The following is a 7,444-nucleotide window of genomic DNA, read 5'->3' on the forward strand; positions in this document are numbered from 1 at the left end:
TATCATAGACTGTTTACAAAGATGGATGACATGTTGGCTCCCCAAATATAGGTCATAAAACCCTGCCTCCTCCATGTTAGTGGATGGATACATGGGCCAAACAAAAAGTCAAAGATCTTGTTGAATAGATTTGAATAAAAATGGTTTCTGTCATTTTAGGTCGATGTTATCACACTGATGTTTGGGTTTATTTTTCCAGTAAGTTTGGTTTTAATTTCCTCCACCAAACAGGTCCATTTGTTTGTTGGTTTGTTTGTTTGTAAACAAGATTGAGCAACAACTATGGGGCAGAAACCTGGTGGGAGGATGCGATAAAGGTCAGGAAGAACCCATTTTTCACTTTCTTTAACATGAGATGGACCTTGATGAAAATAAAAAGATCTGGCACATTTTGATGTTATTGATATTAATGAGTGTGCAGTTTGATGCAGATCAAATACAAATCTTGATCTATTGAATTTAAACGTAGTTTCAATCGTGGTTTTGTTTGGCCTTGGCGGAGATATACGCTCATTAAGTGCAATTCCTGTTAGTTATTTGATGCTATAGAAATGGGTTGAAATGTAATGATTGACAGCTGAAAGAGACTTGCAATTTGTCAAGTGCATGTATCAGCAGGCCCTCGATCCCACAGCTCCACCCCCAGTCACCACTGCTCAGACTCTGGCTCCAAATGATGTCAAAACTAAAATATGGCGGCATTTGTATCCAGTGATAAACTGTTTTATACAGCGATTTCTGTGTGAATGTGACATGTAGCCTGCGTTTTCACCAATTCTCATGCAAATCTGGCTGAAAGCAGAGCAATTTTGGAAGAAGTTGTCAAAAACATGTCTCTGGTCGTCAGCTCTGACTAAGCACCAGGGAGATCAGCAGTTTACGTCTAACAGTGCCCCTTTTTCATGTGCCTCGGCCCTGTCAGAATCCAACTTGATGGAACATCTTCGGTTTGTGCTCCTGTTGAATACTGACAAGTATTATTTAACCCCCGCGTTCTGTTGGAAATGCTGCTCAGAGCTTCTGGATTTTCTCGGAGCCTGCCTCCGTCTACATTGTGAAATCCATCCACTTAAAAACCCAAAGAAACCTTCCGATGAAATTGATGCCTCGCTCCTCTCAAACAGATGATTAATTACCTCCATATTCGCAAAGTCGTAAATGCACAAAATGGATTCTCACTGTGACGTGTGCTTCTGAGTGGAACTGGCGATGATGTTTGATTGGAAAGGAAAAAAGAAAAGAAAAAAGCCAGAGTCTTTCTCCGTGTATCAGAGAAAGCTTGAGCAGACAGAACCATCTCACAGAGGTCAGCTGATGTCGAGGTACATCAATTTTATGAACCCCCCCCCTTGCACTGTGCGAGTTCGCTGCCACTCATGTGTTAAATGGATCTTGTAGACAGAAGCGAATGCCTTTGTGCTGGAATAAATGGAAGGGAGAGAATGAGGTTAAGACGACTCCTCTGAGGTGCATCAACCTACATCTGTTCATCCTCTTTTTTTCCTTTTTCTCACACTTCTCTCCATCTTCTCTAAAAAAAAGCAGCACGCGGGAGAAACTTATTTTCTTATCACTCTATGTAAATGACTCTATTTATAGTTTCTTTTATGAGACACGGTTGCTCTCTTCCTTTTAAAAACGATCTGAGGCGTTTTCATGTCACACCGACTCTACTGATGACGGGAAAAAAAAAACATCCTTAAGATTAAACATTTCGACATGTGGCAAATTATGAGTTTCTATTCCTGTTTTTGTGTAAAATATTATTACGCTTCTTTAAAGCTCCTGAAAAGGGGATATTTTTTTTATCATCTTCCCACCAGAGACGGATCGACCAGAGAGCAGGCTGGAGTGACAGATGTTCAACACACACTTGCAAAGACACATACTGTACAAACACATTTGTACACGAGGGTTTCAAAGCATCCATTTTCACACACACACCCACGCACGCACATAGTGTACGCAAGAACACACCCCCACCATGCACACAAAAACAAACACACTGCACCCTGAAGAAAACCCCCTAATTTACTCTCCCTCTCTACCCCACACATACACACACACACACGTACACAGAGGAGAAATTACTTTGAACTCGGTGTCAGGCGGCATGAATGCAGCTGGGATCAACAGGGTCACGCAGCTCTTTGAGAGGTGAGATGAGGTCCAGCCTCTCCTCTGCTGTCTGTCTCCGCTCTGATGTGCCGACGGCCAACGGGGTCTCGTGGGTTAGTGGTACACGTAAGAGCATCAGCAGCCGGCCATAAGGCTCTCTTTGTTGCGGGCTGACACTTTGATGCACTCCGCTTTTCACTGTCACACTGTCTCCGCAGACCCCAGCGAACGTCAGACATCAGTGGTGGTTTTGTGCCGTGGTCACCCTTCAAAATCAGGCTTATTATTCGCTTTCTTGGTTTTTAAACGAGGACGGGAAAAGTACGAGTTGTGTGATGAAGGCTAAACCCACAGTCCGGAGTTTTAGAGCCGCTAAGACGGAGAAGCTTGGAATGGTTGCTGGCCCCGTTTCAGTTTGAAAACTTTGGGGTTGGGATGATGTTGACACTCACAACCGTTCCCTGATTTGGTCTTTACTGTCACGACGTAGCCTTCTCTAATTCGTCAGGCTCCCATCACATGACCCCCCCTTCCGGAAAGAAAACAACCAGCATTAGTCCTGGCTACCAACACAACATGAATAATTAATTACAAGCGTTGCTGACCATGTTTTCTTTGCTAACAGCTGTTGTGCACCTAAATTCTACATTATACAATAATACAACTGTTTACATTCGTAGGAGACGAGCTATTATTTGATCTGGTCTCAGACGTGTCGGTACGGACGGGGATTAAAACTGATACCAAATGAAACCACAATGGATGCAGACTTCCTTCGCGATCACTTTTTCAAATTTTTGGATCTCAACCAAATAGTAATAATTATCCCTAATGATTTCTTGCTCAGAAATAGGCTTTAGTAAAATAGAAGCAATTCCACGAAATGACACCGCTTAATGAGGAAAGATGCTGCTGCCTCATGTGGCGATGCCTTTCTCAGACTTACTATTAATCAACAAAGGCTTTTTAATTAAAGAACTATAATAAACAAACAAAAACAAAAAACACAATCAAACTGATGACTTAATTGATTCTAACTATGAGAAGTTAGGGCGTTTCATTTCTAGGCTCGGTTAGCAGGACTGGAACCGCTGCCAAGATATTTAATCATGTTTAATAAATTGCAGCAGACGAAGCTGTATCTAATCTATTAATAGGCCCACATCATTACATCGTGATTTGCATCTGGAAAGGATCCAACTGCGGACCAGCTCCTCCCATTGATCTGAGCTGAAATTCTGTGTCAGGGCCTTATCTCGTGCGGCGAGTTATACGTTACCTGCCCAGGGGATGGAAATGTGATTAACAAGACTTTTTTATTTATTTATTCAAATGCATTGTCTATTTTGAGAAAAGCCTTTTAAAACAAACCCACATTGCTTCTGTTTAGCAAAAATGCAAACTGTAAAGCATGCAAATAACTGATTTCACAGAACAATGTTGTCGAAAAAAACCACAAGGCTGAAGATTAGCAGGGACGAGACAAAGAGAACGGCAATAAAAGTGAGCATGTGTTCATTGGGTACACACACAGACAGACACACACACACACACACACACACACACACACACACACACACACACACACACACACTGATTAATTGTATTCTTGATTCATTGTGAGGCATCCTTCTGCTAATTAGCTTAGGCATGGTTTTGCATATTGTATTTATTTAATTTCTTCGTGGGCTGCACCAGTAGAAGGTGTAATTTGGGATGAGAAAGGGGCCATGTCTTGCCGTGGTTTCGACACACAAAGGGCTGGAAGTGCTGCAGCTGATTGCAGTTATCACGAGGACTCTCTCTTTCGGTGCCAAATGTAAAAACAGAACCCGACAACATCCCTCTGGTGTTGCTTCCACTTTTTGATTTCGGCCATGGAGACGATACTGTAAATCCAATGAACGGATTATGTTTACAGTTCTCCTCTTGGGCCATTTTGGATTAGTTTCAACAATGTCACAGCTTTTTTTTTGGTTCAATGCCGTAATATTTTAGAGGAAAGATATTGCAGGAGTGTTTGGGAAGCGCATGAATTCAAATCAGCGGAAGGCAACATGAGGAGATGGAGGATTCTCTCGGGAAATCGTTCCTTAAAAGTTGTCACTCTCCGGTTGAAGTCGACAGTTGTGCAGAATCAAGCGAAGGCACTTTGAGGTGATTGGGCATCCAGCTGAGCCGAGGTCGAAAACACATTCCATATGTATTGAGTTTTGTAGTGGAGGACAACTTGACGCTGCTCCCGTTTCCCCAGATTGCAGCGAGAACTGTTGTCCGCTTTGCATCCGCTTGTATTTTCCATCTATACACGTGTGTTTGTGAACTGTGTCTGCTCATCGATGTCCACCGATCCAAATGACGAGGGCGTTGAGTCGTTTCTGTGCAACATCCATCTTTCCAGCCATGCTCACATCCTACTGCAAGCAAGCAACAGATGGCCCCGGCAGTGTGCTGCGGCGGATGTAGTCCGGCCGTGTTTGCCGGGAAGTAATTGTGTTTTAACCTGGAGAGAAACTGAATATTACGGCCATGCAAGCAAACAAATTATAGTCACCTCACTGGCCGGCGGATGACTCTATTTGTCTCATGTCCAGATGGAGTTTGAAGAAAATAAATGGGCCCGTGATGCTGCATGGGCTTGATGCACTTGTGATTGTGCGTGTGTGCGTGTGTGTGTGTGTGTGTGTGTGTGTGTGTGTGTGTGTGTGTGTGTGTGTGTGTGTGTGTGTGTGTGTGTGTGTGTGTGCGTGTGTGCGTGCGTGCGTGCGTGTGCGTGCGTGCGTGCGTGCGTGCGTGCGTGTGTGTGCGCGCACCTGAATGTTTGTCTGTCTCCCTGCCTACCTCTACCTGTTTATATCCTCAACAGATGCTCGTCTGCTTCCTCATACATCAGCCTGTCTGTTTTTGTATTGTGGCAGATGTTTCGGTGCTGCAGGTCTTTATAGCAGAAAATGCGGCGCAGGAACAAAGAAAGAGTTGGAGTGGATTAGAGCCTCCATATATTCACCTTAGCATTGGGCCACAGATTGTGTTTTGATGCCAAACGCTGCCCCGGGGGACAGAAATACTTACTAGGGATTGGTATGGTTTAATGATAAGCATTCATTAGCATGAGCATCAACAAAAGATCTGCCATGCTGATCTCTCTCCAAATTAAGTCACTTCTTCTATTTCACGTCTCCCTGATTTTCAACACTGGCTGTTTATATAAAAACACTCTTGAATGAAGCGTTCATTCACTGTCAGTTCCTGCGCCGCGTGCCAACTGTGCGCATCAGAAAACCCCTGCAATCTTTGTTTTGGCTAGTGTAAGGCGGCAAGTGATTACCCAGAGTGCTTTGGGAAGTTAATGTTCATGGTCTGCACAGCGGGATTCTAGGAGTGATGACAGAGGAAGTGCCTGAGGGCGAGCGTCTCTTCGCTGCCATCTCACTTTCAGTGTTTCTGACAACGCGTTTACCCCAACAGATGGCTCCAACGCGCACACAGAGACACCGTGGGCTGATACGACAAGAAGATGTGCACGGAATCCAAAACCAGTGAGTGCGAATTACCGTCGGATTGACTAATGCCATCGCAATACTCTTTTCAATTCAAAACTTTATTCCATTCACTTTTAATGGTTAAAAACTAAAGATATTAGAAAGAACTGCGACCACAAGTGTTCTAAAGGCGCTGATGGAGTGTGTGATGGATCATAAGGTTTAAGAAAAGTTTACGTACAACACCGTTCAAAAGTTTGGGGTCACTTAGAAATTTCCTTATTTTTCAAAGAAAAGCACTGTTTTTTAATGAAGATAACATTAAATTAATCAGAAATACACTCTATACATTGTTAATGTGGTAAATGACTATTCTAGGTGGAAACGTCTGGTTTTAATGAAATATCTACATAGGTGTATAGAGGCCATTTCAGCAACTATCACTCCAGTGTTCTAATGGTACATTGTGTTTGCTAATCGCCTTAGAAGACTAATGGATGATTAGAAACCCTTGAAAACCCTTGTGCAATTATGTTAGCACAGCTGAAAACTGTTTTGCTGGTGGAGAAGCTATAAACTGGCCTTCCTTGAGCTAGTTGAGTATCTGGAGCATCACATTTGTGGGTTCGATTATACCTCAAAATGGCCAGAAAGAGAACTTTCATGTGAAACTCCCAGTCTATTCTTGTTCTTAGAAATGAAGGCTATTCCAATGCAGAAATTGAAGAAACTGAAAATTTCCTACAACGTGTGTACTACTCCTTCAGAGAACAGCACAAACGGGCTCTAACCAGAGTAGAAAGAGAAGTGGGAGGCCGGTGTACAACTCAGCAAGAAGACAAGTATATTAGAGTCTCTAGTTTGAGAAATAGACGCCTCACAGGTCCTCAACTGGCAGTCTTTAAATGGTACCCTAAAACGCCAGTGTCAACGTCTACAGTGAAGAGGCGACTGGGATGCTGGCCTTCTAGGCAGAGTGGCAAAGAAAAAGCCATATCTGAGACTGGCCAATAAAAAGAAAAGATTGATATGGGCAAAAGAACACAGACATTGACAGAGGAAGATTGGAAAAAGTGTTATGGACAGACGAATCAAAGTTTGAGGTGTTTGATCACACAGAAGAACATTTGTGAGACGAGGACAGGTGAAAAGATGCTGAAGAGTGCCTGACACCATCTGTCAAGCATGATGGAGGTAATGTGATGGTCTGGGGCTGCTTTGGTGCTGGTAAAGTGGGAGATTTGTACAAGGTAAAGGGATTTTAAATAAGGAAGGCTATCACTCCATTTGCAACGCCATGCCATACCCTGTGGACAGCACTTGATTGGAGCCAATTTCCTCCTACAACAGGACAATGACCCAAAGCACACCTCCAAATTATGCAAGGACTATTTAGGGAAGAAGCAGGCAGCTGGTATGCTGTCTGTAATGGAGTGGCAGCGCAGTCACCAGATCTCAACCCCATTGAGCTGTTGTGGAGCAGCTTGACTGTATGGTACGCAAGAAGTGCCCATCAAGCCAATCCAACTTGTGGGAGGTGCTTCAGGAAGCGTGGGGAATTTCTACAGATTACCTCAACAAATTAACAGCTAGAATGGCAAAGGTCTGCAATGCTGTAATTGCTGCAATGGAGCATTCTTTGAAAAGCAAAGTTTGAAGAACAAAATTAATATTTCAAATAAAATCATTATTTCTAACCTTGTCAATGTCTTGACTATATTTTCTATTCATTTGCAACTCATTTGATAAATAAAAGTGAGTTTTCATGGAAAACACGAAATTGTCTGGGTGACCCCAAACTTGAACGGTAGTGTACGTATATGGAATGTGCCTCAACGACACCT

Source organism: Hippoglossus stenolepis, chromosome 17 (assembly GCF_022539355.2).
Source record: "Hippoglossus stenolepis isolate QCI-W04-F060 chromosome 17, HSTE1.2, whole genome shotgun sequence".
In the NCBI taxonomy this organism is placed as follows: domain Eukaryota; kingdom Metazoa; phylum Chordata; class Actinopteri; order Pleuronectiformes; family Pleuronectidae; genus Hippoglossus; species Hippoglossus stenolepis.